This window comes from Fukomys damarensis, unplaced genomic scaffold (genome assembly GCF_012274545.1).
Source record: "Fukomys damarensis isolate Sample0158 unplaced genomic scaffold, DMR_v1.0_HiC HiC_scaffold_4, whole genome shotgun sequence".
NCBI classification, from domain to species: Eukaryota; Metazoa; Chordata; class Mammalia; order Rodentia; family Bathyergidae; genus Fukomys; species Fukomys damarensis.
In genome coordinates this window covers 33,012,022-33,022,853 of record NW_022900916.1, presented here as the reverse complement: position 1 = coordinate 33,022,853, position 10,832 = coordinate 33,012,022, and the positions used below count along the sequence as shown (strand labels likewise).

The window sequence follows — 10,832 nt, the reverse complement described above, 5'->3', positions numbered from 1 at the left end:
GGGGGAGAGAGAGAGGGAGAGAGAGAGAGAGAGAGAGAGAGAGGAGAGAGGAGAGAACTGAATGAAGTGAGATGAATTGAGGGGTTGTCAGATGGTAGCATCTGCAAATTTACACCCTTTCAGAAGACAAAGAAATGATCCTTGCACTGTGAGAGGAGCCCAGAGGAGGAGCCAGCTGGTCTCATTTAGAATTCACATCCACTCTATTGGAGCTAGGCCTCAGCTGTTTCCTGTGTGATGGGAATTGCTGTGAGGACCAAATGTGATTCTGTAACTAGAAGGGTCTGGTACAATGGCTGAATCTAGGGAAGTTCAAACTTTCCTCTGAAGTTCAATATTTGAGTCTGAAGAAATAAAATCTGCAGCAGAAAAGCCACAGCAAATGTATCCTATCGTATTTTAGATGTCACAGGAGCCTTCAGTTTGAAGACCCAAAGACCCAGGGAGAATCATCCATTTTTATGCATAAGTTGAACGAAGCAAGGATAGCCATATAGAAATGTAATTGCACAAAAACCTCTGGTCTAATACCGTAATAGTAAACTGAAGGGGGACTGAGCAAAGCCTATTTGTTCAGATTCTCCTTGTTCCCCATCTGTCCTTTTTTCAGGTATGGGATAAGACCTTTCTGGAACAAAGATCTTAGACCTACTATCAGGTAATGTAGGTCAGGGAATATTTTTATAGTCAGCTGTTTAGCAGAAAAGCCAGGAAAAGTTTAGGGTAATATTTTTAGGCTTATGACTGTCTTTGGAAAAAGGGGGATTCTGATTTCCATGGTCCATATCAGGGAAGAGGAATTCTATATTCTGTGATTTGCTTCAGGAGGGAATGAGGAGTGAGAGCTGAGGGCAGAACACCAGAGAGAAACTTTCTTTGTATTGTGAGCTCTGACACTGAAACACAGTACAGGCCTCAACAAACATAAGTTGATAATAAAGAAAACTCCAGAAGGGTCCAGTGACTCTTCTGTTACTTTTAATCTAATCACTGATTGGTACCTCACTTTTACACTTTTGTGCTTCTTATTCTTTCCAATATATGGTCTTGCATTTCTAGAACACTGCAAAGTTCTAGTTTCTGTGAGTTGCTTCAGGTACAACATATTTTGAGTCAGTCCCATACGCGTGTGCTGAGAGCTGGCTATGTGCAAATGACAGCCCTTGTCCTTTGGAAGGTAACTTTGAAATCCGAGGGATAACTAATGAAACCAAGAGGTATCACATGTGAAAAAGGGAAACAACTTAACCTTTCATTCACATACATGCTCTTTGCTGGCTTGAGAGGCATTGTGCTAAACCTTTGGTTTCCACATGTATGTGTGTGCAAGAATTTATCACAATGAAAAAAGTACTTTTTGGTAATTTAAAACCCTGACAAAAGCATCTCAGTATTCATTAATACTCCCACCTGCTGCCAACTATAACTGCTTTCTTTTATCATGATAATACAGACTTTCTGATTCTCTGGTAAAGTTTTCTGGGCAGCAGTGTAATCAACATCTGGAAAAAATTTACTTATGATTCAATCATCTTGTCAGCAAAAAGGCTTTGTGCTTTCCCCCCTCAGGAAGATTTTGCAATTCACGATCATAATTTAGAACTTCAACCCACAAGTTGGTAATCTTATTTCTTTTGACATCAACTTACCTTGTATGGTAAAAATGCCCAATATCTTATAAAATATCAGTGTATAAACTGTCACATGGCAACGATGTGGCAGCAAGACCTTTTCATTAGTCCTTGGCATAATACAGAGAAGCAAAGTTCCTCCTGAAAAGAGGAGCCTAGAGTCTTTAGGCAACAAATGTGAATTCTTTCTTACTCAGTTGTGAACATAGACCATCTGTCCTCATACATGGAAGATGGTTAGGGCATATCCCTGATTTAGAGATTGGATGTGTTGATTTCTATATGTCTTCTTAAAGTGACTGCTGCAAACAGAATATTCACACATTCATTCAACCAGTGTTTATTAATTGCCTCCATGGTATTAGAAACTGTTCTGGGTATTTGGAATCATCAGTGAACAAAACTGATGTAGCCCTTATGCTGTTTATCATCTAGTGAGAAAATAAAACTGGATAGGTCATTGGTCCAGCTCTGAATAACTTAGCTTAATATTTATTTTAAATTACATAATTTTTTAGCAAAGAAAGTATAGGAAATGGATGTGAGGGCAGCCTCGCTGTGACATCTGTTACCCCTTTGATCACCAGGTTTGATTTGGCTGATCTGGCTGGCTAGGTGGGGGGCCTCTTCCTCCTCACATCTCCATGTGTGTCCCCCCCAAAGCTGCACATTGGGTTGAAAAGGACCACTACCTCTTATAGGGGTGAACTGGTTCCTTGGCTGTGCTCCCAAGGAAGTGATTTAGATATCCATTTTTGAATTGATAACTGTTATGATTTAGGATCTAAGATGTCCCCCCAAATCTCATGTGCTGGAGATGGGGCTCTTTGGAGATGATTGGATCATGGAGGTTACTGTATCAGTGGATTAATCTATTGATTAGTGCATAGATGAATGTGCTGTTAGGAGAAAGAATGAGGTTAAATAAGGTGGGAATGGGGGGTGTGATGAGGAAGGGTGTATTCTTGCCCTGGATACACCTCTCTTTCTCTGTTTCTGGCTGTCATAAGGTGAGCAGCTTTCCTCCTTTATGCCCTTCCACAGAGCTGAAGCTAGGTGATTTAAACTCTTTGTGCGGCAGCTGATTGTGGACTAAACCCTCGAACTGTGAGCCAAAATATACCTCTTCTGCTTTAATATGTGAATGTTAGGTATTTTGTCTCAGTGATAGGAAATGACTAATACAGAAAATTGGCACTGGGAATGGGGCTGTTGCTGTGATTATACCTGACTATGTGCTCAGAGCCTTTAGAACTGGTTTATATGGAGAGTTTAGAAATGTTTGGAGATGCCAGGCTAGCAAAGGCCTAGAATGCTATATGCAGAGCTTGATGGGTAATTCTGGTTGGAATTAAAAAGACAGACCAGAATGCTGGTAGTAATGTGGACAGTAAAGACCAGGCTCACAAGGTTGAAGATGAGAATGAAGACTCCATTGGGAAGTAAGCTAGAGGTCATGCATGTTGCATTCTAATAAACAACTTTCCTTCATTTTGTTCATTTCTAAAACTGTGTATGAGGTTGAATTTAAAGGAGGCAAACTAATTAATCTGATGGAGGAAATTTCAAGGCAGTTCAATTTTCAGGCTGTTGCATGGCTAATGCTGATTGCTTTTAGCCAGATTTACAGTTAGAATCAAGAGCAAAAAACAGAGCTGAAAGATTTGAAGAATCTTTTATTTAATCAGAAAGGAAGCATGTATAAAGATGGTGCCAAGGAAAATGTGGTTGATAAAAGCATTAGCATCATCTAAAAGAAGCCAAGTACTTTCTTCCTCAAATGATAGAAAAGATGGCTTGAGGACACTTTGGGAATTAGTTAAACTCCACCTGTCTCAGACTTAAGGGCATAAAAGTGTAAAGTCCTTAGACTTTTCTTCAGGAAGAGAGCCATAGGGTGTCTAGTGAAGACCACCTAAGGAAATGGTTCCCCAGGTCCAGGCAGTCAGGCACTCAGAAATCACTGTAGCCAAGGGGGTCTGGCTACTCCTGAGCCTGTTGGCAGACCTTGGCATCATGTACTTACTTGGTGCTGATTTTACAGACATGAACAGTATAAGCATTGTGGGGAGAACCCTCAGGAACTGTGAGGCAAAAAAAGCTCTCCTTTAATTTGAGGGTGTTAATTATTTTCCCCAGTGACAAGAAAGTGATTAATATGACCACCAGTTTTAAGGATGTTTTTCATTACGGGAATGGTAGAAATTTTGGAGGACACATAAAAAATGAAATCAAATTATAGCCAATGTTCTAGAACACAGCCAGTCTATGTTCACAGGAATTAGGACCAGTTTGGACTTGTTGGCTCTTAGAAACCCAGTTTACTGTAATCCCAGCACTAGAATATAATCGCTATTACTAATTTGATGTCCTCCTTTCCTCCCTTTCACTTCCCTCCCTCCTTCCCTTATTTTTCACATCCTGCTTTCTTCCATCCTTCTTCCTTCTCTCTCTCTTTTTTTGGGGGGGTACTGGGGATTGAACTCAGGTCCTTGTGCTTGCAAGGCAGGCCACTGAACCGCTGAGCTAAATCCCTGGCCCTCCTCTTTTTTTTTAAATTAAGAATTTATTTTTAATTCAAAATTTTAACACTAAGCAGCTCCTCTGTTTCACACACACACACACACACACACACACACACACACACAGGCCACATTTAATTCAGAGGAAAACAGTTTGCAACCACCAATTTAAACTCTTTGTCCTGGGCTTACTCTCTCACTCGCTGGTTGATTCTTTCTCATTTTCCTGTCTTTAAGTATGTATTTGCAGCTTTACTGTATCCTATTTCTTAGTTTGTTCTTTTCTTCTTAATTCATTCTGCGGCATTTTCTTCAAATACCGGCATCCTTATTATTGTCATAATTATCAGAAGCCAAACCCAAGATAGAAAAATGGGATGAGTGTGTGTGGGTGGGTGGGGCTGGGACAGTGTTTGCTGGTAATAAGGAATATGTTGGTTATTCAATTTGAGGTGAATTGCTAAGCTCTAAGAAAGTCCTACATGAATTTAGCTGTTCAGTGGTCAACACTTCTCTCTAGGTAATTCTGGAAAACTGTTGGATTTACTCGATCTGTTAGAAACCCCCCTCTGTGTATTCTGCCTGTGTATTCTCTTTGGTCCCAGTATCCTTGATGCTCTTGATAATTCTGTTGCCAAGGTTGTCACTGAGAAGAGTTCTCCAGAGACTTTGGGACCTTCTCCAGGGATTTTGACACTGCGTTACCAAAGTCTAACTTCCTAATTCCCTTCTTTGTTACTGGAGAAAATGACATGAAATACATAGGTCTATAGCACAGTGGCTGACACATGATGGTCTGACCCAGTTAGAAGCCTAAGAAACCAGATTTCCTTCCCAGGACTGGGTGCAAGTGTGTGCTAACTCTGCCTGTAACCAGTTATCCACCCGGGACCTATGTTGCCTGAGTTGTAACCCTGGATACTTTGTATTCTAACCCTCTGCTCCCCAGATCCTCATCAAGTATCTCTGATGTAGTAAATTTTGCTGGCCTACTAAAGATTATTTAGCACATTTATCTCTGCTATTCTCTTTGCACTGGTATCTTTATATTCTACATATTTATATTGTCTAGTTACAGAAAGAAAAATCTTGTCACAAGATGCAGAGTTCAACAAACAATGTATTTTTTTTTGTGTGTGAGAAGCTAATTATTATTTGGCAATTATTTTTCTGAAGCCAGAGCAGTAACACAGTATTACAAATGTCTACACCCTTAACCAACAATAGGCCACATGAAAAGAGCTGATTTCCTGGGGAAAGTGGGCCTTACTTGCTCTTATGGTTGTGGGCTCAGGTGCTCTGGAGTGTCAACCTGGGTTTAAGATTGAAAGGGTAAACTCTGGTTTGGGAGAAGATTATTATGCTGGGTTAAACCCAGTGTCCCCTTGTGGTGAGTTGGAGGTCAGATTCAGTCAACATAGTGGAGAGGATAGGATTTCAAAGAATCTGTTTACCAAACCTTATTTTTCTTTCCTTCATTTCCCATAACCTCCTTGCAGTTTGATGGGGTCATATGACTAATTTCTAGCTAAGGTAATATGAGAAGAAAGGATGTGTGTTTCTTCCAGGCCTGGTTCCTAAAGATTCTCTGGTACTAGTGGTTGGTGGAAGGAACCCTAGTCTCTGAAAAATTCTGTCATTCCAAGCTGCACAGCTCCCCCCACCCACTTCCAGTCTGTATCAGTGCTTGCAATGTGCAGGAAGTAAACCTTTGTCTTGGTGTTTAGTGCTGAGCCTTTGGATATTTGTTACAGCGATTAGTGAGGCAAATTCACACAGGACTCCTAGTAGGTATTCAGTCAATATTAGTGCTTTTTCTCTTGGTCTCCAAGAAGCACAGACTGTCTGATCCTCTCCAGAAACTCTGAGGTGAGAAGAGTAGACAGGGTGTGTCTAAGTCACCTTAGAGCAAGAGTCAGGAGTCCAGCAGAGAAACCCAATGCTTCGGCTCCTAATGCTCCCTGGTGGATGAAGCCCCGGGAACCTATAATGGTAGCTTCCTTTTTGGCTGCATTTCCTTCCTCCTGATAGTCCTTTTCTCCTGCTTAAAAGCATTCCATACCTCCTACTCTCTCAGAGAAAGCCCAAATTTGCAGCCCAAACGTGTAGGCGGCTTCTGCCTGACCTGAGGATGTGGAAATGGCATTTATGAAATGCTGAGGCACTGTTTGCTCTCTGCATGAAACAAACAAATAAAAGTAATTTTCTTACTCTTTTTTTGGTAACATATTCTAAATTTCATAGAGTTTCTCATATTTGTCCAGAACAATAAAAACTGAAAAGCATGAGCATCTGGGTACTGTGGTGTACAACTGCAGTCTCAGCCACTCAGGAGGCTAAGGAGGAGGAGTACAAGTTCAAGGCCAGCCCAGGCAACTTAGTGAGCCTCAGTCTCAAAATAAAAAAACGAAAAAGGACGGGTAGAGTGCTTGCCTACCATGTATAGGCCCTAGGTTCAATCCCCAGTGCATAGACAGACAAGCAAAACAAAAACAAAACCCAACAGGCAATGGGCACTTGCCATTAATACCCCTTTCCTTACACAGAAAAACATAATGGCACCTATCACCAGGGTCCACTCAGAGAATCAGAAAGCATGACATTATCATCTGGGTCAGATTCCTAAGATTTTCATTTTTAAAAATATCCTGCCAGATTTTTCCCCCAGGGAATTGCCCCCACCCTGGGATTGAACCCAGAGTCTCTGCAGTGAGGGAGCTGCATCTCTAACTTTTTCATTTTTGTTTTAAACCTTGAGACAGTGGCTAAATTGCACAGGCTGGACTTGAACTCATGATCCTCTCACCTCAGGCTCCAAGAATGCCAGGATTCTAAGTGTGTGCCACCATGCCTGGCTCAGATTCTTAGTTTTTTTTTTGTTTTTTTTTTTTTTTTGACCCATGAACTGCTGCATGAGAGTTCAGTCCCTACTCTCTTGAGATGAAGTCAGGTCACATTGTTTCTTGGAAGAAATTAATCTTAACCTAATTAATATCAGCTAATGACTGGAAGAAACAATTAATATGTATCTTCCTTCCGTTTTTTCTCTCCCTCTCCCCTCTGCCTTTCCTTCCTTCTGGTAGTACAAAGGACTGAATGCAAGGCCTTCTCACTGAGGTACATCCAGAGTTCAATTTTTTTTTTTTTTTTTTTTTTTTTTTGTGACAGGGTCTTGCTACACTGCTGAGTTGCCCATGCTAGGCTTAAACCTGTGATCCTTCTGCCTCAGTCTCTCAGAGTACAGGAGTGCACCACCATTCCTTGCTCCTTTATTTTTCATTCATTCAACAAACATTTGTTTCTTTGCTTTCCTTGTTAAAATCTAGTCTAGCCAGGCACCATTCCTTGCTCCTTTATTTTTCATTCATTCAACAAACATTTGTTTCTTTGCTTTCCTTGTTAAAATCTAGTCTAGCCAGGCGTGGTGGTGCATGCCTGTAATCCCAGCACTCAGGAGGCTGAGGCAGGAGGATCACTGTGGGTTTGAGACCAGCCTGGGCTACATAGTGAGTTCCAGGTCAATCTCAACTACATAGTGAGACCCTGTCTCAAAAAACAAACAGCCCTCCCAAAAATAAAATCTCACCTAACAGTGAAAAAAAAAATCTATTCCTTTCCAAACTTAAATTTTCAAATAAATATAATAAAACTAAAATCTAAGCTACTGGCAGGTGTAAGACATACGTATTTTAATCCTGGAGTCAGCAGTCATAATTAGGTAAGGACCAGACAGTAAATATTTCTGGCTTGTAGTCCACATGGTTTCGGGCATGAGCTACTCGACTCTGCCTTTGTAGTGTGAAAGCAGCTGGAGAAAATGTAAATAAATGAGTCTAGCTATGTTCCAATAAATCTATTTTTGGACAACAAAATTTGAATTCCATACAGTTTCAATGTGTCATAAGATATTCTTTTTTTGAATGTTTTCAGTCATGAAATAATGTAATAGGTATTCTTAGATTGAAGACTCTAAAAACAGCTGACAAGCTGGATTCAGGTTGCAGGTGTTCATTTGTTGGCATCTGTTCCAACTACAAGGCCAAAGGATCGGCACAACTGTTGGGTGTCTTGATTCAGTTTTCTTACATCACAGGCATTCTTGAGGGAACGTTCCAGAAAAAGCAAGCACAAACCATGCTTGTTTTGATCTCAGTCCTGATTGCACTCTTCCTTGGCTTATATAATGTTAGCAGCGAACCTCACTTGGTTTGGCGGAAGAGCCCTGCACAGAGAAGGCTGTTTTAAGACTTGAAGTAATGCACTTAGTGGTTCTGTAGGTGTGTAATCTCTAATACCGGGAGAGAGATAATGATTCTGGGGAGAAGTAGTTTAAAAACAGTTCTAATTGTTCAGGCAAGTTATTTTTACCAGACTTAGGGGACAGATAAATGATCACATTGTGTTATTATTTTTTATAGATTATATTTCAAGAAGGTTTTCTGTTAAATACCAGTTTTAATTTCACTGACTCAAGGACAAATTTCCATCACAGTATGCGTTTGCTCTTGATAATTTACTACTGGGGACTCAGAACTTTCAGCCTCTTCATTCCAGGACTTTTGTTGACATAAGTGAGGCATGTGTTTCAGTTAAAGGGCTGAGAAAATGGGAAAAATACAGGGAAATTGGAACTACTAGAAATTGTTGTTGCCTATATTGTTATATTACATGTAACATATGTAACATGTATAAATTTTTTCATGTATACATTTTTTACTTTAAAAATTAATGGTAGTAACAATAAGTAAAATATATTTATGTCATAGAGAGTATTTTTTCCATGGTGTCTGCATAGTGGAATTTGAGACTCAGCTGGTGATTGCACATGGCAAATATGGGCCTACATTTACACACTTCCTCTCATTACATCCTCCTTGTAAATTGAGGGCAGTGAGACTAAGGAGGCTGATGTTCAAAGACAGGTAGGTAGCTGGTAAGTGTGGAGCCAGAGTTCAGAGCCAGTGTGTGTCTTAAACCCTTTCACACCTCCACCCTGTAACCAGCTTCACACAGGAGTACAGACTAAGGACTACATCATACTTTGGAACAAACCTGGTTCCTATGCTGAGATGGATCATTCTGTTTTACATGAGGTTTGTGTCATTCATTGCCTTTATAATTAATCTTACCACCAACCTAACCAAATTATCAGTTTGTGGTTTCAGATCTTCTTCCAGAAGATTTGAAGCTGACATTCCAGTTATAATCTGATATAACAAAGACTCATTTTTTGGGGTGGTGGTGTCTGCCTGTAATCCTAGCTCTCTGGAAGGCTGGGGCAGAAGAATTGCAAATTCAAACCTAGCGTGAGCAAATTAATGATTTAAAGAGACTCTGCCTCAAAAAAAATGTATTTATTTAAAATACCTGGTGGGCCAGGGATTTAGATCAGTGGTTCTGCTGCCTGCCTTGCAAATGCAAGTTTCTGAATTCCATCTCTGGTACCAAAACCAAAACCAAAACCAAATACATGGTGAATTGATGATTAAACTCTTTTTTTTCTCATTGAGTTTAGGTACATTTTAGGTATACAGTACAGTTACATTCATCATTGGAATCTTGTACCTTTACATGACAGGTCTTGGTTCTCATTTTTTCCCCATACCCCTGCCCTTCGATGATTAAATTCTTGAGACATTTTTCAACCAGTTTCAGTGAGCTTGAGGGCTCTATGGGTCCTTTGAAATTGTAGGTAGAACACTGCACACGTTGTTCTGTCTCTCTTTCTGGAGAGGGTTTCTAATTTTTCTTAGATTCTGAAGTCCTAGATCCACTGCCCTCTAAACCCAGTTGGAACTAACTAGGAATATCCCTTCTTGACTCACTGGCAAGCATGTATTGTGTTAAATTCCAAGACAACAGAAGAGATTACATTATCGTAGTCCCACGGTAGTCTGGGCAGAGTACTGTTATTTCCCTGTGACACTGAATGGATCCTTTGGTGGGATTCAGCTCTGGTTTCCTTCTACTACTGCGACAGCAGATCCTTTTAACTGCTGCCTGGTCAGAGGGAATGATTTTCCCTGCACAAGCTTTATCTAACTCAGTAACCTTAGGCCCTGAAAGATCAAAGACAGACTTGACATCACAAAGTGAGAGTTGTGCATCCAAGCCCTGCATTGCCTAGCTGTAGCATCTTCCTTATGCCCCTCTCAGCCTCAGTTTCCTTTCCTGTCACAAAAGTGTTGCAAATTCCGGGAGTCTTGGGGGGGGGGAGCTACTGGAAATAAGATTAACAGTCATAAATTGCACACTTTAACACTACGGTGTGAAGATGCTCGTCCACAAATAGGGGTTATTTCGGTAAGAATTTTTTTTTTTTTTTTTTTTTTGGCCAGGGCTGTTGACAGGTACCTTTGTGGGGGCTCCTGGCTGGTTCTGGGGACAGCTGTGGGAGGAAGTGGGCGTGGCAATTTTTCCTGACTTCCTTGTTTGGAGTAAACTTTGTCGGGGTCTGACGGCTCAGGGGCTTGCTTTTCCATCTGTAAATGTGCTTTTGGGGAGCCTCCCGCCTGCCAGAAAAAGCCTATGCAGGAAGAGCAAGTCGCCAAACCGCAGCCATTCCCTGGGGCCCCCCACCCCACCAGCCTCCAGAGAGGGGCAGGAGAAGTAGAAAACAGACGCGCGCGGAGCTGGCTCGGGCGCTCGGGGGAGCAGCGTGGGAGCAGGGACCTCGCCC

The 10,832-nt window shown here is 41.1% G+C and overlaps 1 protein-coding gene across 1 annotated transcript in view; it reads left to right on the top strand.

The window, feature by feature from the left end:
• Positions 1-10,832, top strand: part of Pde1c (phosphodiesterase 1C) — a 576,741-nt gene that overhangs the window by 78,658 nt on the left and 487,251 nt on the right. The gene's annotated exons all lie outside the window — the stretch shown is intronic.